Genomic DNA, 27,611 nt, shown 5'->3' with positions numbered 1-27,611 from the left:
TGCCCTGCACTGATCCGAAGCCAGGAGCCAGGTGCTTCTCCTGGTCTCCCATGCGGGTGCAGGGCCCAAGGACCTGGGCCATCCTCCACTGCACTCCCGGGCCACAGCAGAGAGCTGGCCTGGAAGAGGGGCATCCGGGACAGAATCCAGCGCCCCAACCGGGACTAGAACCCAGGGTGCTGGCCCTGCAGGCGGAGGATTAGCCTAGTGAGTTGCGGCACCGGCCTAGGCAACCACTTTTTAAAAATACTGGTCTATAAAAACAATCTAAGCCATAATAAATTCTGGATAATTAAAATGATGGTAAGTGCTCCCAAAATTGCACTGATAACTGTGCCAGCCCACTCTTCTATATTTAAGTGGCCCAACTGTTCTTTTATCATATTCTAAAGATAACTCTTTATGCTTAATAATATCTTCTCTTTTTCCTTTTTTAATTTTTATACAATACAGTAAAAATGCTTTACATTGTTACAATAACTCATTTGTAACAAGTTCTCTGAAGTCATGAAATCTTTTATGGTTTTAATACATTTAATCACAATTTTCATTAATCCTTACCATTTATATATATATACATATAGTGAGAGAGAATATATATAACATATATAATTTGCTATTTATATATATATAATTTGCTATTAAATTATGTGTATAATTTGCAACTTAATTAATCCTAACAAATAAGTGGAGGCTCCTGTGTAAATTGTCAGTATAAAGTTAATGAAAGTACCAACACAGAGATAGAAGACCCTATACAAAGTGCTAAATCCTTTACTTCCTTAACCCAGAGAACCTGTAAACGCTAAGCTCTCTAAGCAGGGAATATTAAATCCTTCACCATGAAAAGGTTCTCTCCAATGCATATTAAGAGGAAGTTGACAAGTCTCCTACTTATTAAATTGTTATCTGGTAAAACATTAAACCTTTTTACTGTAATGTAAATTTAAGATATGTTTATTAAAAAAAGAGAAAGAGAGAGACAAAGAAAGAGAGAGTAAGGAAGAAAGAGAAAAGAGGATGAAGGAAAGGAAGAAAGGAAGGGAGGGCTGGAGAGAGAAAGGAAGGGAGGGAGGGAAAAACGGAAGGAGGGAGGGAGGGAGAGAGGGGGAGGAAGAAAGGAAGGGAGGGAGGGAGGAAGAAAAGAGGAAAGGGTGGGAGGGAAGGAGGGAAGAAGGGAATATCATATTTTTAAAATTTTATCTACGCACTATATTGAATCCGTTAAAAACTAACAATTTTGAAAATATAAAAATTGTAAAAAAGAAGAAAATCAGCAGCAGAAATAAAAAGTTGAAGTTGGACCACGTGAACTTCCTTCAGTATTGACAGCAAGCTTTAAAGGCCTGGCCCTTCCTGTTTACTAAATCATGCCTCGTATTCTCTTATGTGCACTGGTATCTATGTTTATATCTGTCATGTCAAATTTACTTAGGAAAGGAATTTCCTGAAGGACACTGGGTGGCTACATTTTACCTTGACTGATCTCTAAGTCCCCAGGACATTAGTAACTCCACATTCTGAGTCTGCTCCAAAACATCCAGTCGACTCAGCCTAGCTGCCAGGAAGTGTGAAAGGAGAGAGAACATGTGGCCACCTTTGAACTTTGCAACAGGAAGTCCAACTCTAACCACCAACACTCAGTGATGACTTCTACAAAGGTGATTAAATGTGAGAGCCAAAAAAACTTTACAAGCCTCTAAATATCCAATGTACCTGTGTTTTTCACAAATTTCTGAGTTTCTAGAGAAAAAAAGTAATCTTCCCCATTGTGCTCAGCACCATACCTAGTACATATAGAGGCTGAGTAGATGTTTAACTTGTCTCATAACTTTACATTCTTTAAGGTCACAGAGCTTATTTATGAGTCACTTCACTAAGTCATCTTTTCTTCCGCCTTCCTCATCCCTGTTGCCTAGTTAGTCTCATGTCCACTCTACTGTCTACTTTAGCACCTTGACCACTCATTCCAATCCATCTTCTAAGTTACCATAAGAGTATATCTTTCTAAAATGCATATATGCCTAAAATAATAATTAGCTATTGACTGTTATATAAGTCACAGGCAAGAGAACACGTCACACTCGGATGCCTTAACACACAGCTGTTACTCTCCACAATCCCAGTGGCCCCTCCAGGAACAGGTACACACACTCAGCTCCCTTCCTCAGTGTCACTTACTATCCACAACTCCACCTTACAGTCAAGAGTCAGAAAAGTCCTTTTATCCCATGGAATTTTGCAAATTTAATATTACAGTCACCTGTTTCCTTTTCTCTTGTTTATAAACATGACTTATCTTTCATATATGACACTAAACTGAAGAATTGTTGGTAGTTAGAAACTGGACTACATATGTACAAACAGGAATACTAAAAACAAAGAGCCTCCAATGTCCAATTGTGTTTTAACAGAAAGAGCATATTGTCATTGTAGTATCAGTCTTCTCCAACTCACTCTGATCCACTAGGTATTACAACAGAAAAAGATGGAGGGCCAGGAAGCAAGCAAATTCAAAGTCAAGAGAGCTAAGCAAAAAGAAATAAGCTGCCTAGCTTTATTAAGTGTCAAAGCTTTTAATATGTTAATGTGCTCTGTGCGTCTTCCAAGAGTGACCACATAACTCAGCTTTTCACCCACTTCTTTGACCATGGAGACCTCTCATCAAAAGCTTTGTGGACCTGAAGTTCTGAAATGTACTCTTTAGGAAGTGTTATTCCAAAGCCTAGAACCACAGGGACCTCAAATGGGTAAGGAAAAAAAAATGAAGTAAAATTCAGTCACTTTCACCCTGGCACATATTCCATTCCGTTACACAAAATAATATGAGGGTCCTTAATAAAGCACATGAAAAATGCAGCTAAAGGAGTTTTCCGGGGGCAAAAATTTTCAAAATCTATAAATACAAGAGGACTTCAAAATGTTATGGAAAATGCATATTATGAGAAAACTATTCATAAACTTCAAAAATTTGAGGCACCAGAATAAACTCATATTTGAATTTCATTCCCATGAACTTTTTGAAGTACCTCTATATATCATAAAACCATAAAATAAACTATTTAAACATTGTGAACTGTTCTCTCCATCAGAGAACTTAAAAAATAAAAGCCTTGAACACTATTATTTAGACTAGAGCAACTTTTTATGCTCTCATATAGTTTTGCAATCAGGCATGTTGAATTTGTCCTGGATTTTTTTGTCTCCCTCATCTCTCTCCATGTAAAGTCCCAGAGGGAGGTAAATACTAAGAATGGTGGCCAAATGAGAAATAAAGTATAACATTATTAGTAGTAAACCCTTACTAGCCATCTCATGATGCAATGCACTATTCCAACCTCCTATACTGCCCTGTAGCAGAGTCTTGTATGTTACAAGTGACAGACACCAAGCTCATGTGTAGGACCCACAAATGATGATCCAAGGCTAATTCTTCCTTCAGCTGTGGTTCAGATCAGAGTTTCCAGTATTTGTTTTCTGTGTCTCAGCTGTGGCCTTTCCCTGTGAGAGGGCGTCATCTTCATAGTGGATGTTCTTGCTAGAAAAATACTGCACAGCTCTCTCTTGTGTCTTCACACTCCCACATCCAATAGAAGGAAGACCCACAGAATTTTTCCCAGAAGCCCAGGCAAATTTCCTTTTTCCTCATCTAGCTCTGACTGGATTGCATGACAACCTGTGAAACACGCTCATGACCAGGAAGACAGACGACGTTTGCTGGATTAAGCCAGCATGGGCTTTCTCCTGGCATTGGGAATGAAGTCAGTCTCATAAATCAATACTAATGGAAGAAAGAAGGTTTTCAAAAGAAATTTGAGTCTGTGGTTTAAAAAAAGTGACACTTGGTTCTGAAAGCAACCTCACAGCCAAAATTTTGTTATTCACCATTCTCTCTGTCAAGGCTTGAATGTGGAGGGGGATGTTTGATAGTTAGTACCCTCATTGAGGCTTAATCTACTCAACCTGTGTGTAGATACAAGGATTGGAACAGAGCATGAATCCTCCCTTGTTGAATACAGTGGTTATGACCAATTTTCCTACACACCAACTGGTCCAATTAGCAATGCTTGAACCTTGCAAATGAGGAAAAGGAAAATAGGAAGCAGAGAGCTGCAGGCGCCATGCTAGAGTGAAGAGGGCACACATTTCCCCTCCCCAGCAAGAAACGCTCAGATCTTTTTTTCTCTACTGATTTTTAAATTAATGATAAGGCATAACAATTTGAAACCATTATTTCTCTTTTCTTTTTGAAATTTTACAGTAAAATAATAAGAAATTTTTTCACGATGTGTTTTAGGAGTCTTAAATCAGGCATTAAATATATTGTCCCCGTGACTAATGTTATACATTATTATGAATAACAGACCCCAAGTCCAAAAGTCTCAATATAACTGAAAATACGAATCCATTAAAAAATGCTTATTACAAAGCTAATCTGTCATCCCCATGAATGCTGTAGCATTTATATATATGTACATATATATATATACTTATACACAAAAGACATTCATATATACATATACAAAAAATACTGTGTTCATCGTCTCCCCTGACCTTCAACCTTCAGATATTAAAAGCAAACCCATTCTACTTTATGTGAAAAAGAGAATATTTATGCTGCACTGTGCCAGCTGGAAAATAAGTCACCTGCTGGCATTTTCACAGCCCCAAATAATACTGGTTACTATAAGAAAAGAGTTGTGGAAGACATTCTTTTATTTTCTTCTGGCAAAGAGAGCAGGAACAATTCAAGATCTTCCCACTCACATATCGCTCTATAAAAAGAACAAGTGCGCTTCACCAGGCAAAAATGTAATGTTTTGTTACTATTGATTAACAAATATACAGGAGAAAACTAATGCCCAATTCCCTACACATTTTAAACTATGCAAAATATGTATCATCTTTAAAATTTCAGAGTTAATTTTCAGAACCACAGACAAGCGCAAGCTTCACTTAGGGCTGCCAAGGAACACTTCCAGGGGCCCATGGTAACCGAGCTATCTCCTGGCAAGGAAACTCCTGGCACGGAGAATGAGCTGGTAATGACAGGGAAAGAGCGGCTTCCATGCCAGCCCAACCTCTTGCTCTATCTGTTTGATAAGTGAACAGCAATTTGGAGCCAAAGAAATGCCAACACTGCCTCTGCGAAGGCTTTCTGCCCCTTCCCAACCTGGCCACCTAGGACACATGTCACCAAGTATCTGGAACTCAATAGACTTGTGTTTTCTTTGTTCTGCTGGTATCATGGAAATTCTAGATTTCTTCACCTTCTGACATCCCGAGTAGTGTTAATAAAATCAAGTAATTCAATGACATTTGTTAAATATTAAAAAGGAAGACTTTTTTTTTCTTTTACAGGCAGAGTGGACAGTGAGAGAGAGAGAGACAGAGAGAAAGGTCTTCCTTTTGCCGTTGGTTTACCCTCCAATGACTGCCAGCACACCGCGCTGATCCAATGGCAGGAACCAGGTGCTTCTCCTGGTCTCCCATGGGGTGCAGGGCCCAAGCACTTGGGCCATCCTCCACTGCACTCCTGGGCCATAGCAGAGAGTTGGCCTGGAAGAGGGGCAACCGGGACAGAATCTGGCGCCCTGACCAGGACTAGAACCTGGTGTGCCAGCGCCGCAAGGTGGAGGATTAGCCTAGTGAGCCGTGGCGCCAGCCAAAAAGGAAGACTTTATTCAGGGCCATTATAGGGACCATCTCAGTGGGGTCCTATAGGGGGATGGAGAGATTGAGCTCAACTCTGAAGACAAATATGCAAGTGGAAATTAATAGCTAGAGAGCAATGTGGGAGTCAGCAGGTAATAAACTACTGAAAGGAAACATTAATAGTAAGGGGGAACCTAACTCAAGGGACCTAACAAGATTCTTGCTGAAGGCCCTGGAGATCAGACATCACCTGGGAGACAGCTGAAAATGAGGAAGCTGATAGGATATTGAGGGTGATAAGATATTGAGGATGAAGAGTTCCTGATAACCTGACACTGCAAGATTCTTTGCTAACTATGGATTTGATTAGTGCATAGATAAGCCTAGAACAAGGATCAGGACCTTAACTAAAGTTCAGCCATGTTAAGAATCTTATTTAGGGGCTGGTGCTGTGGCTTAGAGAGTAAAGCTGCCACCTGCAGTCCCAGCATCCCACATGGGCACCAGTTTGAGTCCTGGCTGCTCCATTTCTGACCCAGCACTCTGCTATGGCCTGGGGAAGCAGTGGAGGATGCCCAAGTCCTTGAGCCCCTGCACCCACATGGGAGACCTGGAAAGTTCCTGGGTCCTGGCTTCAGATTGGCACAGATCCAGCCACTGTGGCCAATTGTGGAGTGATGCTGCGGATGGCAGACCTCTCTCTCTCTCTCTCTCTCTCTCTGCCTCTCCTCTCTCTGTGTAACTATTTCAAGTAAAATCAAATAAGTCTTTTAAAATAAAAAGAATCTTTGTCAACCAAAACTACCAGTTTTGTATTTAGCTCTACGAAGTCTCTAATGCCAGATAGGGACTGCCACAGAACTTTGCATTTTCTTTTTTTAATAGAAGAGGATGAGCATCTCCCTGGAACAGTTCAAGATGGAGTTATATTTATTGGAAGACTTACAGAGAGGCTTTCTGAACAGGTAGAAACACAGAAATTCAGAAAAGAGGAAGAGAAAGTTTTCGGGGTAGGAGGAAAGTTGTGACAGATCATTTGGTTACTGAGAAACCTTTTCAGCTTCAGAAATCCATTAAACACTTCAAGGTTCTTTTCAAGGATGCTCAGCTTTCCTTCTAATCAAATAGCAAAGATGCTTATACAAGTGAGCACTCTGGGTTTGCACTGACAGAATTTCTTTTCAGTCTCAGTCAGGTATTATAGCAGCAACAAATTTCCACCCAGCTCAAAAGATGTGTAGGGAGAAACCTTTATTGCTTATTACTAGGTTCAGCCTAAAGTACTTTTAATGACAGACAAACAAGGAAGAAAAAAAGCATGCACATCGATTTAATGTAGATTTTCCATGATACTGGAGCCTGTGCCAGGAAATGGAGACCCAAAGAAACAAGGAAACACATGTGTTCTTATGCTTAAATTTGAGGAAGAATGAAGCATCATGGAGAAACGTGATTGGACAAAGGAGATCTGAGCTAATGGTAATAAACTGGGAGAACATTGCAAGGCCTGTTTGTTCAGATTCCTTCTGTCCCTCTTTCTTAGACATAAGAACAGTGCTTTCTTCCAGAAGAGTTTAGGTGGCCAACCCTCACAGGAGGATTGTATTAACTACTTTAGGGGAAGGTCAGAACTCCTTTCTGGGTTTTATGGCCTGCTTCAAGGAGAAAAGTCCCTCCTGCATCTGCTGTTTTCTCATTTGCCAAGCTGCTACACTTGGTGGTAGAGTGTCCTGAACTCCATCAGATGCACAATGTTCAGACAACTAGGCAGGACAGAAAGCAAAGCTAGTCAACTGTTTTTAAAGACAGAATTGTATATAGCCTGATTTAATCAACAGAGTAGCATGTTTGTGTTGAAATATTACACTATACTGAAATTGATCACTTGGACTAGTGAGATGGCATTGGTACAGGCCACTTTGATGGGATTGTACTGGAATCCCCTGGTATGTTTCTAACTCCACAATTTGGGGCAAGTCCGATTGAGCATGTCCCAAATTGTACATCTCCTCCCTCTCATATTTCCACTCATATTTAATAGAGATCACTTTTCAGTTAAATTTAAACACCTAAGAATAATTGTGTGTTAATTACAGAGTTCAACCAATATTATTAAGTAGAACAAAAAAAATGCTAAAAGGGATAAAAAGTATTAAATTGTACATCAACAGTCATACTCATAGTCTAAGAGTAAAGGGATCACATAAACAAGACTAGTGTCTGCTAATACTAACTGATAGAATCAAAAAGGGAAAGAACGATCCAACATGGGAAGTGGGATACACAGCAGACTCATAGAATGGCAGATGTCCTAAACAGCACTCTGGCCTCAGAATCAGCCCTTAAGGCATTCGGATCTGGCTGAAGAGCCCATGAGAGTATTTTAGGCATGGAAAGCCAAGACACTCTGGCAAAAAAAAAAAAAAAAAAAAAAAAAAAAAAAAAAAAAAAAAACACCCTAAATGAAAGATCTCTGCGAGTGAGATCCCAGTAGAAAGAAAGAACGGGCCATCAAAGAAGGAGGTACCTTTCTCTGAAGGGAGGAGAGAACTTCCACTTTAACTATGACCTTGTCTAAATAAGATCGAAGTTGGCGAACTCAAAAGGCTTCCATAGCCTTGACAACTCATGACAAGAGCCTAGGGTGATTACTGACGCCATAAACAAGAGTGTCAATTTGTTAAGTCAACAACAGGAGTCACTGTGCACTTACTCCTCATGTAGGATCTCTGCCCTTAATGTGTTGTTCAATGTGAATTAATGCTATAACTAGTACTCAAACAGTATTTTACACTTTATGTTCTGTGTGGGTGCAAACTGTTGAAATCTTTACTTAATATATACTAAATTGATCTTGATGTGAATAGAATGGGAGAAGGAGCGGAAGATGGGAGGGTTGTGGGTGGGAGGGAAGTTATGGGGGGCAAAAGCCATTGTAATCCATAAACTGTAATTTGGAAATTTATATTTACTAAATAGAAGTTAAAAAAAGAAGTATTACACTATACAACAAATATATCTAATCATTACATGTTAATAATTTTCAAAATTTTTAATAATATGCAAATATTGCATGTTCTCCCTTGTATGTGGAAATTAAAATGAATCTTGATGAAGAATAGGATGGGAGAGGGAGTGGGATATGGGAGGGTTGCAGGTAGGAGGGAGGTTATGGGGGAAAAAGCCACTGTAATTCAAAAGTTGTACTTTGGAAATTTATATTTATTAAATAAAAGTTGGAAAAAAGAATTAAAATCAAAAATCAAAAACAAAAAGAGAAATGTTATCTATATCAGTATTGCTTCAAATATAGTTTTCTCAAATGTTGTTTTGTGTCTTTGTCAAACAAATTGTTAAGAATGATATCCTACTATAATTTTAATCATCTGTGATTGTTTTAAAATTTAATTTATTAATGAAATTGGCATCTCTTCATTTGATTATTGTTCATAGTCCTTGCCTATATTACTGCTGAACTATGATCTTTTTACTTGTTGAACACTTTAGTGGGACATTATTCCTTTGACTATTATTTAAATTAAAAAATATGTTATCTCAATAAATAAATCGTTAAAAATACGTTATCTCTGGAGCTGGCACTGTGGTGTAATGAGTAAAGCTGCTGCTTGCAATGTTGGCATCCCATATGGGCACCTGTTCGTGTCCTGGCTGCTCTACTCCCAATCTAGCTCTCTGCTATAGCCTGGGAAAGCAGTAAAAGACAGCTCAAATCCTTGGGCCCCTACAACTGTGTAGGAGACCCAGAAGAAGCTCCTGGCTCCTGGCTCCTGGCTCCTGGCTTCAGATTGGCCCAATCCTGGCCATGGTGACCATTTAGGGAGTGAACCAGTAGATAGAAGACCCCTCTCTTTCTGCATCTGCTTCTGCGTAACTCTGCCTTCCAAACAAAATAAAAAATCTTTAAAAAATTATCTCAAAAAATTTTGTATTTGCAAAAAAGAAACATTCTTCAAATCTATATTACAACACGTTTATAGCTACAAGTTTGATACCAGAAACGAGAATGACATAAAGATCAAATTTATTATTACCTCCAGAAATGTCAAGCCCTTCTCCATTTTTCCAGTTTGCTAATGTCCTTTAAAAGTCTGTTAAACATGTATGGGAAGTGTTAGAATTGAAATGGCATCCTGGATGTGCAGGAAAAGCTATTTCCTCTCCCATTCCTGCCTTTTGTGAAGGATTATTTGGTTTTGTGGCAACTATAAAGCTAAATCCAGTCCTTTGCATCAAATTTGTAAATCAATCATATTAAGATTCCTTAGCCCTCAGCTCAACTGATATCATTCAGTAGGGTCCCTTCCAACTACCTTATCCTAAATAGATTACCATCAGCCATTTCTTTCCTATTCCAAAGCTTGCATATTTCTTTTGTCAAAGAAAATCAAGCTGTATGTAGCTAAAATGCTAAAAATAATATTCTATTATAAATATTGCAATAGGGAGAAATGGGACTTCAAGAGAATGCAGCTCAAGTTCAAATACATCAAAGTAATTAGTTTCATGTTTGTCAAATAATATTGTAAATGTCCATATCTATACCTAAGAATTTTTACACTTTCCATTCCAAACATATATACAAAAGAATCAGAATTTGAGATCCTAAGTATGTTTTGGTTAAAAACAATTCAAAACAACGTCTAAAAAAATTTTAATGCTGTTATTGATGCATTCATTTAGTAGCTGTATAATTCCTAACAAACCACTAGAGGTATAAATGTTACTTTAAGTGGAGAAGTAGATCTTCAGTTTACAAAGCATTTACTTTATTCTAGCTCTTGACAAATGAGTTCAATGTTGAAGACAGCACTGTCTAAATTACTGCATGAAACATTAACCTTAAAACCTATATGATGCAATAATTTTTCCATTAGATACAAATTAATATTTTCTATCTTCATTTCTACTCAATAAACTTATCTTCAGATAAACTTGCAAGACATTCTTAAATATTCCTCTGACAAAAAGTATTTCTCCTATTTAAAGTTAATATGCAGAATAAATTTTTTCTAAGTCTTAATAAATTTGTGGCATATGCATTCTGATGGTGAGATCATGTTCATTCATTAAAGGGTCTACTCTTGTGTCCTTAGTGTCTATAACAATGCCTAAGAAGAATAGATGGTCAAAAAGTATATGCAAAAGTAAATTAAAAGGTATGAACAATTTGAAACCAAACATGATAACATTTCGGGTAATGTCCTGCTAGTTCTTTGTTTCCAAAGTCTTGGGTGTGTTGCCATTCATTTTGTTCATACTATCTTTAAATCCATACCTTTCTATTTGCCCACAACCCTTGGCCTGACCTGTATCCTCAGAGATATCCCAAGCCTCTTAGCTTTTATATATGTCAGAAGTTTCATAAAGAAACTGTTTAAAGACATCAGGTTTATCTTTCTCAGTTCACATTTTCTTCTAAAGAGGTATCTTCCTAGGAATCTCAAAGTTACCTTGCCCTGTTTCTGACCAGGCAAAAGCCGAACCCTTCAGGCTGGGAAAGAAAACTCCTCAATTAGGTTCTTTTTATTTTTTTTTTATTTGACAGGCACAGTTGGACAGTGAGAGAAAGGTCTTCCTTCTGTTGGTTCACCCCCCAAATGGCCGCTACGACTGGTGCACTGCGCCGATCTGAAGCCAGGAGCCAGGTGCTTCTTCCTGGTCTCCCATGCAGGTGCAGGGCCCAATCACTTGGGCCATCCCCCACTGCACTCCCGGGCCACAGCAGAGAGCTGGACTGGAAGAGGAGCAACCGGGACAGAACCAGTGCCCATGTGGTATGCCGGCGCAGGCAGAGGATTAACCAACTGAGCCACGGCACCACCGGCCCCCTCAATTAGGTTCTTATCCCCATTCTCTCCTCAGTTAAGTGCTGGCATTGATCAATTTGTACCACCTCTCTGGGCCTCAGTTGTTCTAGAAAACTCAGAGAAACCAACATGTAGAACACCCCCCATCATGAAGAATCAGAAACCCACTTCAGACAGAGGTGAGAGTGGAAACATCGTGAAACAGAAAGCTGGAACGAGGAAGGACGAGAGAAGAAGGCTTCAAAGCTTACTTTTCTCATAAAAGATCAGGGTCCTTGAAGGTTTTTGAAGAGGGGTGTTATTCATACTCATCACTCAGTTTTCAGGACAGGGCTCTTGAACAAAGCAATCCAAAAAGTCCACACAGTAGGATCATGGTGCAAAAGATACAGCTCTCAGTCAAAGCTGGGAGGTAAATCAAGGCACTATTCTTCCTCCTGAGTCAATTCCTTTTCTGTTAACAGGAAGCCTTATTCTCAGAAAGCTAACAGGGGAAGGGCAGTTTTGGTGACTAGAAGCATGGAGGATATTGGCTCTACTCTGCCAACAGGGAAAAAAAATAAGGGGATTTATTATAGTTTCTTTACTGGGCTATTAGGATCACCAGGCTACAGATTAGTGTGTACATAGCTGGTATTTTGGAGAGGAGAGAGAAAGAAAAAGAAAGGAAGTAAGGGAAATAGAAAGAAAGAACAAAGGAAGAACGAAAGGCAGGGAGAAACAGTGAGAGGAAAGGTGGTATAATGGAAGGAAAATTGGCTGGCGCCACGGCTCACTTGGCTAATCCTCCTCCAGTGGCGCGGGCACCCCAGGTTCTAGTCCCAGTCTGGGCGCCGGATTCTGTCCCAGTTGCTCCTCTTCCAGTCCAGCTCTCTGCTGTGGCCTGGGAAGGCAGTGGAGGATGGCCCAAGTGCTTGGGCCCTGCACCCGCATGGGAGACTAGGAGGGAGCACCTGGCTCCTGGCTTCGGATGGGCGCAGCATGCCGGCCATAGTGGCTATTTGGGGGCTGAACCAACAGAAGGAAGACCTTTCTCTCTGTCTCTCTCTCACTGTCTAACTCTGCCTGTCAAAAAAAAAAATGGAAGGAAAATTGCCAATATCAGGACTAAAACAGACTGCCTCAGTGTAGTTCTATGCACAAGGCAAAGATGAGGAAATTGCAGGATATCATAGACAACTTTGTACCACTAAATTTGGCAACCTAAATGAAATGAGAAAATTCCTAATAAACACATGAAAAAATATTTTTAAAAATGAGCAGCCCTCACCCTGACTGTTGATGAGCAACTTGATGTGTTATCATTCTTAGTATTTTTTTTGTTTGTTCTACTTAATACTTTTGGTTGAATACTGTAATCAATACACAATTCTTCTTAAGTGCTGAAACTTAACTGAAAAGTGATCGCTGTTAAATATAAGAGTGGGAATAAGAGAGGGAAGAGATGTGCAATTCGGGACATGCTCAAGCTGACTTACCTCAAACGGTAGAGTTAGAAACATACCAGGGGATTCCAATTCAATCCCATCAAGGTGGCATGTACCAATGCCATCTCACTAGTCCCAGTGATCAATTTCTGTTCACAATTGATCACACTGATAGGTCTAAAAGTCAAATGGATCACACAAACAAGACTAGTGTCTGTGAATACTAACTGATAGAATAAAAAAGGGAGAGAATGATCCAACATGGGAAGTGAGATACACAGCAGACCCATAGAATGGCAGATGTCCTAAACAACACTCTGGCCTCAGAAGCAGCCCTTAAGGCATTCGGATCTGGCTGAAGAGCCCATGAGAGTATTTCAGGCACAGAAAGCCAAGATACTCTGGCCAAAAAAAAAAAAAAAAAAACCTAAATGAAAGATCTCCGTGAGTGAGATCCCAGTGGAAAGAACGGGTCATCAAAGAAGGAGGTACCTTTCTCTGAAGGGAGGAGAGAACTTCCACTTTGACCATGGCATTGTCTAAATATTATCAGAGTCAGTGAACTCAGGGGGCTTCCATAGCCTTGGCAGCTCATGACAAGAGCCTAGGGTGATTTCTGATGCCATAAACAAGAGTGTCAATTTGTTAAGTCAACAACAGGAGTCACTGTGCACTTACGCCTCATGTAGGGTCTTTGTCCTTAGTGTGCTGTACATTGAGATTTAATGCTATAACTAGTACTCAAACAGTATTTTTCACTTTATGTTTCTGTGTGGGAGCAAACTGTTGAAATCTTTATTTAATGTATGCTAAACTGATCTTCTGTATATAAAGAGAATCGAAAATGAATCTTGATGTGAATGGAAGGGGAGAGGGAGTGGGAAAGGGGAGGGTTGCGGGTGGGAGGGACGTTGTGGGGGGGAAGCCATTGTAATCCAGAAGCTGTACTTTGGAAATTTATATTCATTAAATAAAAGTCTTTTTTTGAAAAAAATGAGCAGTTCTATAATGAACTTAAATTTTTTCATTTGTAATTAAAACCTTCCGAAGTAGAAAACTTTAGACTCAGATGGGTTTAATTGTGAATTCTCTTAACATTTAAAGAAAAAGTAATAACCATCATACACAAACTGTTTCAGAAAATAGAATATTACATAAATCTTGCAACTTATTAAGCCAAAATTACTCTGAACCAAAGCCTAGCAAAGCTGACTCAAGAGAACCACACACCAATATTCTTTGTGAACAAAGAAATAAAAAGTCCTTAAAAATATTAGGAAGCCAATTTGAGCATTATGTAAAAAGGATCATATATCATAACCATGGGGATGTTTATCCCAAGAATGTAAGGTGGATTTAGTGTCTGACAATCTTTGTAATTTACTATATTACTCAAACAGAGAGAAAACCACATAATAATTTCAGTAGATTCAGTAAAAGAACTTAAGAAACCACCATTTCATGGTACAAATTCTTCAGAAAAGGAACTAAAAAACAATGTCCTTAACCTAATTAAGTACTCCAAAATGTCACAGCTAACACAGAATTCCATGCTGTAAAGCTTAAAGCTCTTCACCATTCTAAGTGTTCAGTTTAATTCAATTCTCCAAATATTCATTTAGCAGTTATTTTCTCCCAGTAGTCATTATAGGAGTACCCCTTAATAGTAAATAAGAACACTGTCCCTCCTCTCTTGGCACTTAAAGTTTAGTGAGAGAGAAGAATAAAAAATGTTATTAAAGATGTGATCAATGCTTTGAAATCGGTAAATATAAGGCACTATAAAGTCACAATGGAGATGGTCCTAACTCTGTCTTGCAATGCAGGAACACCCCAGGAACTGGATTTCTGTAAAGTGAGGTCTTAAGGATGAGGAAGAGTTGGCCTTATAAAGATGACAGATGCAAGAAACATATGACAATGGTAGATGCAAGAAAAATAGATATTCACTGTTCAGGGAATGGCAAGTAGGAAATAGAAATGGATATATTTGCAGAATAAGGAGAATGTCTATTATTTTACAGAATACCCAGGGTGGAAGGTTTTGCACATGGCACATTATGTTCAATCCAGTAGGAGATGACATTTGACTTCACATTTTTTTAGAGATACTGTGACTATTTTGATACAGTAATTTGTTTTTCATGAATTACCTTGTCTGGTGTTCTAAGTAATTTTTGTACTTGAGTGCTGCATGTAGGTGGAATAGCATTTCAAATACTTAAAATTATATACACTTATCTTAAAAACAGGATAGACAAATGACAATCTTCACAATATCAAGAACTGAATTTTCTAAGAGGTAGCATGGGAATCAATTTGTTCTCTAGACCAATGTGTTTATATATACTAGCAATAATCCATAGTCATCTGGCTTTAAGACACCTAAACAATTGACAATTAAACAATTAAAACAATCGTAAGGAGGTTTATATTTTAACAAATGGGCATTGAATAACATGGGTAACATATCACAATGGTAAAACATGTCAGGCAGATAAAAAATACGTACAAGAAGTTTGACCTATGCCTACCACAGAATAGACCCACTCAGTCAGCCACCATTAGAAGTTCTGGCAACTCTTCTTACATCACAAAATTATTGGCTGTTATCACAGGAACATGAGTGAAATAAAGCAAAAAAAAAAAAAAAAAACTCCCTTTAGTGTAAAGTGTGGTATCTCATATCTGGGCTAAAATGAGACTAGTCATTGAAGGTTAGATGAATGATAATTTAAAAGTATTCAATTCTTTCTCCTTTCCAATGTGTATACCATTACATTAGTTTTCTTGCCTAATGGCTCTGGCTAAAACTTTAAAAACTATATTGAATAGCAGTTGTGAAAATGGGCATCCTTGTCTGGCTCCAGAGTTTAGTGGAAATGCTCCCATGATGCTGGTTGTGGGCTTGCCATCTACTCTTTGATTGTACTGAGGAATGTTCCTTCTATATCCAATTTGCTTAAGGTTTTTATTATGAAATGATGTTGTATTTTATCAAATGTTTTCTTTGCATCTATGTAGTTTTTTTAAATTTTATTTAATGAATATAAATTTCCAAAGTACAGCTTATGGATTACAATGGCTTTTTCCACCCCCATAACTTCCCTCCCACCCGCAATCCTCCCCTCTCCAACTCCCTCTCCCCTTCCATTCACATTGGTTCATTTTCAATTATCTTTATATACAGAAGATCAGTTTAGTATATATTAAGTAAAGCTTTCAACAGTTTTCACCCACATAGAACATAAAGTGTAAAATACTGTTTGAGTACTAGTTATAGCATTAAATCACAATGAACAACACATTAAAGACAGAGATCCTACATGAGGAGTAAGTGCACAGTGACTCCTGTTGTTGACTTAACAAATTGACACTCTTGTTTATGGCATCAGAAATCACCCTAGGCTCTTGTCATGAGCTGCCAAGGCTATGGAAGCCCGCTGAGTTCACCGACTCTGATAATATTTAGACAAGGCCATGGTCAAAGTGGAAGTTCTCTCCTCCCTTCAGAGAAAGGTACCTCCTTCTTTGATGACCCGTTCTTTTCACTGGGATCTCACTCACGGAGATCTTTCATTTAGTTTTTGTTTGTTTGTTTGTTTGTTTTTGCCAGAGTATCTTGGCTTTCTGTGCCTGAAATACTCTCATGGGCTCTTCAGCCAGATCCGAATGCCTTAAGGGCTGCTTCTGAGGCCAGAGTGTTGTTTAGGACATCTGCCATTCTATGGGTCTGCTGTGTATCTCACTTCCCATGTTGGATCGTTCTCTCCCTTTTTGATTCTATCAGTTAGTGTTAGCAGACACTAGTCTTGTTTGTGTGATCCGTTTGACTTTTAGACCTATCAGTGTGATCAATTGTGAACAGAAATTGATCACTGGGACTAGTGAGATGGCATTGGTACATGCCACCTTGATGGGATTGAATTGGTATCCCTTGGCACATTTCTAACTATACCATTTGGGGTAAGTCCGATTGAGAATGTCCCAAATTGTACATCTCTTCCCTCTCTTATTCCCACTCTTATATTTACCAGGGATCACTTTTCAGTTAAGATCAACACTTAAGAATAATTGTGTATTAATACAGAATTCAACCAATAGTATTAAGTAGAACAAACAAAAAAAAGACTAAAAGGGCTAAAGTATTAAGTTGTTCATCAGTAGTTAGGGCAAGGACTGATCAAGTCACTGTTTCTCATAGTGTCCATTTCACTTCAACAGGTTTCCTTTTTGGTGCTCAGTTAATTGTCACCAATCAGGGAGAACATATGATATTTGTCCCTTTGGGACTGGCTTATTTCACTCAGCATGATGTGTTCCAGATTCCTCCATTTTGTTGCAAATGACTGGATTTCATTGTTTTATACTGCTATATAGTATTCTATAGAGTACATATCCCATAATTTTTATCCAGTCTACTGTTGATGGGCATTTGGGTTGATTCCAGGTCTTAGCTATTATGAATTGAGTTGCAATAAACATTAAGGTGCAGACCACTTTTTTTGTTTGCCAATTTAATTTCCTTTGGGTAAATTCCAAGGAGTGGGATGGCTGGGTTGTATGGTAGGGTTATATTCAAGTTTCTGAGGAATCTCCAGACTGACTTCCATAGTGGCTTTACCAGTTTGCATTCCCACCAACAGTGGGTTAGTGTCCCTTTCCCCCGCATCCTTGCCAGCATCTATTGTTGGTAGATTTCTGTATGTGAGCCATTCTAATGGGGGTGAGGTGAAACCTCATTGTGGTTTTGATTTGCATTTCCCTGATTCTTTGCAGCTATTTAGATAATCATGTGATTTTTATTCTTCAATTTGTTAATGTGATGAATCACATTTAATTATTTGTAGATGTTGAAACATCCCTGCATACCAGCAATAAATCCCACTTGGTCTAGGTGAATGATTTTTCTGATGTGTTGACGGATTCAATCAACTAGTATTTTGTTGAGGAATTTTTCATCTATCTTCATCAGGGATATTGATCTACAGTTCTCTTTCTCTGCTGTTTCTTTTTCTGGTTTAGGAATTAAGGTGATGTTGGCTAGTAGGAGTTTGTGAGGATTCTCTTTCTTTCAGTTGTTTTGAATAGCTTGAGAAGAATTGGAGTTCTTTAAAAGTCTGGTAGAATTCAGCAGAATTCAGAATTCAGACATCTGGTCCTGAACTTTTCTTTGTTGGGAAGGTCTTTATTAATGATTCAATCTCTTGCATTTGGCACCGTGGCTCAGTTGGTTAATCCTCTGCCTGCGCCAGCATCCCATATGGGCACTGGTTCTGTCCCGGTTGCTCCTCTTCCAGTCCAGCTCTCTGCTGTGGCCCGGGAAGGCAGTAGGGGATGGCCCAAGTGCTTGGGCCCTGCACCCACATGGGAGACCAGGAAGATACACCTGGCTCCTGGCTTTGCATGGGCGTAGCTCCGGCTGTGGCAGCCATTTGAGGGGTGTACCAATGGAAGGAAGACCTTTCTCTCTGTCTCTCTCTCACTGTCTAACTCTATCTGTTAAAAAAAAATGATTCAATCTCTGTCTTGGTTGTTGTTCTGTTTAGGTTTTCTAGACTCAATTTTGCACATTGTACGTGTCCAGGAATCTATTCATTTCTTCTAGATTTTCCACTTTGTTGGCATATAGTTGTTTGTAGCATAATTCCTGATTATTCTTTTTATTTCTGTAGCATCCATTGTTACAACTCCTTTTTCATCTCTGGTTTTATTGATCTGGATCTTCTCCTTCATTTTTTTTTTTTTTTTGGTTAGTTGGGCCAATGGTGTATCAATTTTGTTTATTTTCTCAAAAAAAAAGAAAAAGACTTCATTTCACGGATATTTTTTGTTTAATTTTATTTATTTCTTTTCTAGTTTTAATTATTTCTACCCTCCTACTAGTTTGGGGTTTGATTTGTTGCTTTTCTAGGTATGTGAGATGCACTGATAGCTTATTTATTTGGTGCCATTACAGTTTCTTGACGTAGGCACTACTTGCTATAAACTTCCCTCTTAACACTACCTTTGTTGTATACCATAAGTTTTGGCATGTTGTATTGTCATTTTCATTCATTTCCAGGATTTTTTAGATTTCCCTTGTGATTTCTTGAATGACCCATTTTTCAGTCAGAACCATGTTGTTCAGTCTCCACATGTTTGCATATTTTCTAGAGATTCTTAAGTTGTTAACTTCTAGTTTCATTCCATTGTGGTCAGAAAAGATACAATACTTTAAAATGTGCTGAGACTTGCTTTATGGCCTAGTATATGGTTCATCCTAGAGAAAGTTCCCTGCAGTGATGAAAAAAATGTGAATTCTTCAACTGTAGAATGAAATTTTCATAGATAATGGTTAGGTCTATTTGGTCCATAGTGTAGGTTAGCTCTGTTGTTTCTATCTTTATTTTCTGTCTATTTTTCTGTACATTGATGAAAGTGGGGTATTGAAGTCCTCCATTTTTATTGTATTGAAGTCTATGACTCCCTTTATGACATGATTCTATATATGTGGAAACCAAAAGACTCCACTAAGAGACTACTGGAACTCATAAGAGAGTTTATTGTACTTAGTCAAATAAGCCAATCCCCAAAGATAGTATGTTCTCCCTGATCTGTGGTAACCAATAGAGTACCTAAAAGGCAATCTATAGAAGTGATATTGACACTTTGAGAAGTGATAATTTTCAACAGCCCTTGTCTTGACTGTGGAGGAACATATATTTTATTTTCCATACTATTTGTTGAACTCTTTACTTACTGTAGGGTCAATCATTTGAGAAGAAAGGTAATTGAAAATATATTTGTATAAAATAAGAATGGGAATAAGAGAGGGAGGAGGAAGAAAGGTGGAAGTGTGGGTTAGAGAGAGGGTAGGGTGGGAAGAATACTGTTTCTAAATTAGTATATATGACATATACAAAGTTTGTATACCTTAAAAAAAGGTTATCAGGTTAAAGAAATCACCACACAAAAATCAATATACTGTGTATACATACAAAATGGTACAGCTGAGAAAGAAGTTGTAAGATCAGTCCAATTCACAATAGCTGCAAAAATTTAAATAACCCAGAATAATTTTTTTTGTTTGTTTTCCTGTCTTTTTTCTTTAGCAAAGTGTAGATTATTTGTCTTATAGTTAATCTCAAGGGACAGTTTCACCTCTCCAAAATGTGAATTTCCTCTAAATTTTTTCCATCTTCCAGTAGCAATTTCCTGAGTACCTGTCAGCTAACCCACTAAGCTGAATTGAAGTATTTTAGTTTTAAGGTTTTTAATAGCCAGTTTCTGTGTCCAGGTGGGCCAGTTTACATGGGATATCAGTTGCAAAGTCTCAGTGTCATACACCCTTGTCTGTTGAGACGTAGCCAGGGACTTCTTTCCTTCATGTGGACAGACAGTGGTGGACAAACTTCAGCTCACAAGCAAAATACGTCCTGCTGCTTTTTTCTTTAAGTATTATTGGAATACAGCCTTGTCCATTTATATATGTCTGTGGCTGCTTTCATTTTACAATAGTAGAGTTGAGTAGTTGTGACAGAATGTATGCCCCACAAAGCCTGAAGTAATTATTATGTGACCCTTTATGGAAAAATTTCGCTTTTAAGTTCTCATTTTCTGGGACCCAGGTTGATAAAGCATGTGCCATTTGGGGTGTGGCTTTTCACTTTGGGAAATGAAAAAAGAAGTTTGGCTAGTAATTTATAGGTCCTTTAAAGCACATGGTCACACTGAAGTTCAAGGAATTTCATCCTTCCGTATACCTGGGAAGAAAACCAGAAATACTTGGAAAACAATACTACTGGTTAACATGTCTCTATATCTCTCCAGTTAGAGAATTTTTTGAATGTTTTTTTTTTCTTTTCATTGAAGTAAAACTTAAAAGTGTATAAATATTAAGTGTACACCTTAGTGGATTTTTATATACACCCTTTATGCCCCTCTCATACATAACTACTATTCTGACCTTTATCACCATGGATTAGTTTTAAAGCTTTATGTAAGTAGAATAATTATGCACTTTGTGTGTCTTTTGTTCAATATGTCAGTGAGAGTAATCAACGTTGTATGTAGCTGCAGTTCATTTTTAACATTTGTGTAGTATTCCATTATATGACTGTATCACAATTTATCTATTCTGTTGGTAGAAATTTGGGTTATTTCTAGTTTGTGGTCATTATAAATAAAGTTGATATGAAAAAAAATTTTTAAATATTTATTTATTTATTTGAAAGGCAGAGTTATAGAGACGCAGAAGCAGAGAGAGAGAGAGAGAGAGAGAGAGAGAGAAACTGTCTTCCATCTGCTGATTCACTCCCCAAATGGTTGCAACAGCCAGAGCTGGGCTGATCTGAAGGCAGGAGCCAGGAGCTTCTTCTAGGTCTCCCACATAGGTGCAGGGGCCCAAGGACTTGAGTCATCTTCTACTTCTTTCTGAGGCCATAGCAGAGAGCTAAATCAGAAGTGGAGCAGCTGGGACCTGAACGGGTGCCCATATAGGATGCCAGCCCTGCAGGTGGCAGCTTTAGCTGCTATGCCTCAGCACTGGCCCCTGGAGCAAATTTAACCAAAGAGGTGAAAGATCTCTACAATGAAAATTACAAAACATTAAAGAAATAAATAAGACACAGAAAAAATGGAAAAATCTTCCATGTGCATGGATTAGAAGAATTATTATCATTAAAATGTCCATACTACTGAAATCAATTTACAGATTCAGTGTAATCCCAATCAAAATACCAAGGACATTATTCTCAGATTTAGAAAAAAATGATGCTAAAATTCTTATAGAAACACATAGCTAAAACTTAACAAAACCAAAGCCAGAGGCACCACAATACCAGATTTCAAAACATACTACAGGGCAATTATTATCAAAACAGCCTGGTACTCATATAAAAATAGATATGTAGACAAAAGGAACAGAATAGAAGCATAGTAAATCAATCCATAGATCTACATACAACTGTTCTTTAACAGAGGCGTTAAAATCAATCCCTGGAGCAAGGACAGTCTCTTCAATAAATGGTGCTGGAAAAATTGAATATGCACGTGTAAAAGTATGAAACAAGACCATACTTTATACTTTATACAAAAATCAACTCAAAATGGATCAAGATTTTAAATCTAGGACCTGATAACATCAAATTATTAGAGGAGAACACTGGTGAAACTCTTCAAGACATTGACATAGACACAGACTTCTTGGAAATGACCCTAGAAGGACAAGCAATTAAAGCAAAAATAGACCAATGGGATTATATCAAGCTAAGAAGCTCATGTTCCTCAAGGGAAACACTCAACAAAGTGGGAGGGTGGGTTCAGTGGGCAGAATCACTATATTCCTGAAGTTGTGTGTATGAAATGCAAGAAGTTTGTGTGCCTTAAATAAAAGGTTTCGGGGTGGGGGGGTGGAAGAGGCAACTAACAGAATAGAATAAAGTATTTGCAAACTATGCAAGCAATAAAGGATTAATATCCAGAATATATAAAGAGCCCAAGAAACTCAACAACAACAAAATGAACAATCCAGTTAAGAAATGGGCAAAGGACATGAACAAACATTTATCAAAAGATGGCATTTTTCAAAAATTGAAACAGCCAATACATACATGAAAAAAAATGTCCAAGATCTCTAGCCTTCAGGGAAATACAAATGAAAACTACAATGAAGTTTTATCTCACCCCAGTTAGAATAGCTATCATACAGAAATCAAGAAACAATAAATGCTGGTGAGGATTTGGGGAAAGAGTACGCTAATCCACTGTTGTAGGAATGTAAACTAGTACAGTCATTGTGGAAGACGGAATGGAGATTCCTCAGAAATCTGAAAATAAATCTACCACATGACCAGCCATCCCACTCCTGGGAATGTACCCAAACAAAATAAAATCAGCATATGAAGGAGTTCTCTGTGTCCCCATTGCAGCTCAATTCACAATAACTAAGTTATGGAATCAACCCAGATGTCCATCATCTGATGACTGAATAAAAACAATATGGCATATAAACACTATGGAATATTACCCAGCCATGGTAAAGATATGAAATCCTGTAATAATAATAAAGAATGAAATAATGAAGAATGAAATCCTGTTTTTAGCAACAAAATGGATGCAACTGGAAACCACAGTGCTTAGTACAATAAGCCAATCCCAAAAAGACAAATATCATATGCTTTCCCTGATCTGTAGGAAATAAAAGTATAAAAAAAGTAATGTATATGAGTGAAATTGGTATTTTGATATTTGATTATTGTATACAGCTCTTGTCTTGTCTTTACTGTTGAGAAATAGTGTTTTTTCTTCCTTCTATTTGTTGAATTTTTTACTTACTGGAGGGTTAAGCTTATGATTATAAAATAAATAGAAGGTATGCCATTGTAAAAAATGTATTAAATTCTTTTTATACTTTAAGATGTTATGCACTGTTCACTACTTTATCATAACATACTCTAGAAAGAGAACTTTTTCGCTTGTCATGTACTTCTTTTTAAAGGATTTTTATTTTTTGGTTGAAAACTCTCTCCAACAGGAAAGAAATTATCACACTCTTCAGTGATCCAGCTCTTCAGTGAATGTCAAACAGAAAGTCAATGCTCAGCAATATGATGGCAAAAAGGGTTTCACATGACATCTTTCCTCTAAAATTTCCTTATTTTAAAATCCATTTAAAACCTAAAAGAAAACCTAAAATCCATTTAAAACCTAAAAAAAATGCCTTTAGAGAAGGCATTTGGCCTAGTGAACACTGTTGAGACATTCAAATCCCATATTGGAATGTCTAAGTTTGAGTCCTGACTCTATTCTGGATTCCAGCTTCCTATTAATGTATACCCTTGGAGGCAGCAGGTAGTGGCTTAAGTAATTCAATTCTTGCTACCCTTATGAGAGACCATGATTGAGTTCCTGGCTCCTGGCCTTAACTTGGCTCAGCCTGGGACCACTGAGGGCTTTCTCTCCCTCTTAAATAAATACATAAATATTTCTTCAAAAACATACCTTTACTATCTATACCCTTAAGTTTCCCTCAATAAGACCATAAAAATTAAATTTAACACAAACTTTGTTTAATGTATATGTAATATGTACCTCTTTGGTATTAAGTGACAAATAAGCACAGAGTAAATTTTTGCTTAGATCTAGATATTTTAAGGTGTTGAAAGGCTTACTTTCAAGCTAAGAAAGTGTCTGAGTGAAGAAAGATATCTTTGTAAATTATTAATTAAAGGAAGGGACCAATAGGAACGCCTCCACGCAATGTGTAACACAAGACAGATCATTAAATTCTGTAACGAGCTGCAAGCAAACTTGATGGAGTAATCCAAATAAATGTTGCCCAAGAGGTCGTTAGAGCAAGGACTATGGGCTATAGCAAAATGCACTAGCATTGAAGTTTGACTGCATTCATAGTTAAACTTGTGATCTTGTACAAGCTACTTAACCTCTCTATACTTGGGTTTCTTTATCTGTAAAATGTACATTCCTAATGTTAAGGATCTTGGAGAATAAAAGGAGACTATTTTGAAGCACACAAGCACTTAATTAGGTCAGTTCTCTTGAGAATATAGAGAAGTTCTCTAGAAGTGCTGCATTCCCTCAGTAAGAGGAAAAAAGAAACAATAGAATGTAAGAAATATATATATATATTTCTGAGAATATAAAATATTTTCAGATTCTGTAGTTTTTTATAGTTTTATATTATACCTAGATAGATAGATAGATAGATAGATAGATAGATAGATAGATATCTCAATTGTCCAAGACAATGGTATAAAGTCTCACTTACATGAAGACAAAATAGAAATCCGGGAGCAAAATAAATGATAGTGATGTAGACAACAGGTCCAGACACACAGAAATTAAGACTCTTTCAGTAAAGGAAGGAAAAATCCCTGCTCAATGCCTCTGAAGGGAAATGGACAGTTGTTGAGAGAGAGGAGTCAGAATATCTGGACATCCTTCTGTGGTACCCCCTGTGTAGCACTTTTGGATGTAGTTCTTTGTGATTCTCTTTCTATAGCTTTCCTAGTCTCCAAGACTTGTCTATACCTTCTTGCAAAGGCAGCCTGAAAGCTTAATCTTCCTAGGGAGCTGAATAGGAAGGTAGATCTTTCTTCCATCCAACAAGTGTGGTGTCAATTGATTCCTGATACAGGATGACTTCCACATAAGCAACATCATTCAAAACAAACCTATCTGGGATAGGTAGCAACAGATACAGAGTAAGGCCAGCAGATGACTGAGCACTGACTAGCACTACTCATGAAGACAGGCAAAGGACAGGAAGTGAACTGAGTGAAGAGTCTCTGCCTATTTCTCTGCCCACCCTGTTCAAATCAGGCCTGGTGTTAAACATAGGTTATCTCACTGAGGAGAAATAAAATGCTAACTCAGAAATGCTTTGCAGTCCAAACTCTTGGAATATGAAGGGCTGGAATATCGAGTCAGGCTATAGTTCTTGAATATTTCCATTATTTCTTTGATTTTTAATTAATAAAGCATTCTGAGAAACCTAGGGTTACATGTTTTTGTGGCTGAATATATTTACACTTCTTAGAAGACCAACTGGCTATTCACTCCTTCCTGCATCACTGGGGGCAACATAATGCTTCTCAAAAACATTAGATCTTTCTTTTATAAGCCACATATTTTTATTAGCATACTTCTTAAAAAACCATTAAAATATTTTTTTTTCATTTTATATGACTGAAGCCTCGGAGCTCCTATTTCCATTTGTTCAGAAAACTTATTAATTTGAACTATATTCACCCCCACTATTCTGTGTAACACTAGAAACTCATTCTGTCTCTCTGTGACGTGGTAGCCATTATACAAACACTATCTCCCACGTCCCTGCCAGCCTTTCATAGTATCTCTTCTATGTTCAGACTAACTATATTTTTAGTTTCACATAGGCAGAAGAACATGTGATACTCCTATTTCTTTATCTGGCTTATTTCACTTAAGATAATGTCCTCTACTTCCATCCATTTTGCTGAAAATGGCAGGATTTCATTCTTTCTTCAGTATGAATAATACGTATGTGTATATACCATATTTTCTTTATCCACTCATCTAATAATGAGTGGCTAATTGTGAAGAGTGTTGCAATGAATGTGGTGGTTCAGGTAGCTCTTAGATATGATGACTTCATGTCTTTTGGAAATATACCCAGGAGTGGGATTGCTGGATCAAATGGCATTTCTATTTTCTAGTTTTTTAAGGAGCTGCCATACTGTTTTCCATAGTGGCTGTGCTAACTTACATTCCCATCATGAATGTTTAAGAGCTTCCTCTTTCTTCTGTTTTAACTACCATAACTTCTTAGTGTGCTTTGAAGTCAAATAGTGTGATGCCTCCAGAGTTACTTTATTTATGTTCAGGAATATTTTGGCTATTCTGAGTCCTTTACGGTTCCATAGGAAATTTAGGATTTTTTTCTATTTCTGTAAAATATACCATTGCTATTTCTATGGAAATTGCATTAAATCTGAAGATTGCTTTGGGTAGTATGGACATTTTAATAGTATCAATTCTTCCAAACCATGAACATGGAATATCTTTCTGCTTTTGTGTATTCTCTATGAATTCCTTCACCAGTGTTTTATAATGATTACTATACAGATATTTCACTTAATTTAATCATATAAATTTGGTTAAATGTATTTCTAGATATTTAGTTTTTTGGTATATATTATAAGTGGGATTCTTTTCTTTTTTTGGTATATAAAAATGCTACTCTTCTTGAATGTTGATCTTTTTTTCTACAGCTTTAGTGAATTCATTTATCAGTTTTAACAGCTTATTGGTAGAGTAGTTAGATTTTTCCATGTATAAAATCAAGTCATCTACAAACATGGATATTTTGATGTTCTTTTCAATTTGGATACCCTTTATTTCTTTCTCTGCCTTAATTGTTCTTGCTAAGATATCCAATACTTCTTGAAAAAGAGTGGTAAAAATGGATCTCTTGCCTTCATTCAGATCTCAGGAGAAATACTTTACCTTATCACCATTAAGTATATTAGCTATGGGTATGTCCAAACACCATTTTGTTAAGGTGTATTTTTTTAAGGTGTATTCCTTCCCTGTTTAATTTGTTGAGGGTATTTACCACAAATGGACGTTGAATCTCATCAAAAGCTTTTTCTGCAGATTTTGAGATGATTTAGTCCATGGTCTTTTTTTTTAAACTTTTATTTAATGAATATAAATTTCCAAAGTACAGAATATGGATTACAATGGCTTCCCCCCCATAACGTCCCTCCCACCCGCAACCCTCCCTTTCCCACTCCATCTCCCCTTCCATTCACATCAAGATTCATTTTCGATTCTCTTTATATACAGAAGATCAGTTTAGCATACATTAAGTAAAGATTTCAACAGTTTGCTCCCACACAGAAACATAAAGTGAAAAATACTGTTTGAGTACTAGTTATAGCATTAAATCTCAATGTACAGCACACTAAGGACAGAGATCTTACATGAGGGGTAAGTGCACAGTGACTCCTGTTGTTGACTTAACAAATTGACACTCTTGTTTATGGCATCAGTAATCACCCTAGGCTCTTGTCATGAGCTGCCAAGGCTATGGAAGCCCCCTGAGTTCACCAACTCTGATCATATTTACATAAGGCCATGGTCAAAGTGGAAGTTCTCTCCTCCCTTCAGAGAAAGGTACCTCCTTCTTTGATGACCCATTCTTTCCACTGGGATC

General features: G+C 37.6%; 1 protein-coding gene across 4 annotated transcripts in view; it reads right to left on the bottom strand.

Annotated features, from left to right (window-relative positions):
* PDE1A (phosphodiesterase 1A) overlaps window positions 1-27,611 on the bottom strand; it is a 372,031-nt gene that overhangs the window by 299,343 nt on the left and 45,077 nt on the right. The window lies entirely within an intron of this gene.

This window comes from Oryctolagus cuniculus, chromosome 3 (genome assembly GCF_964237555.1).
Source record: "Oryctolagus cuniculus chromosome 3, mOryCun1.1, whole genome shotgun sequence".
NCBI lineage: Eukaryota > Metazoa > Chordata > Mammalia > Lagomorpha > Leporidae > Oryctolagus > Oryctolagus cuniculus.
This window is presented reverse-complemented; position numbering and strand designations above follow the sequence as displayed.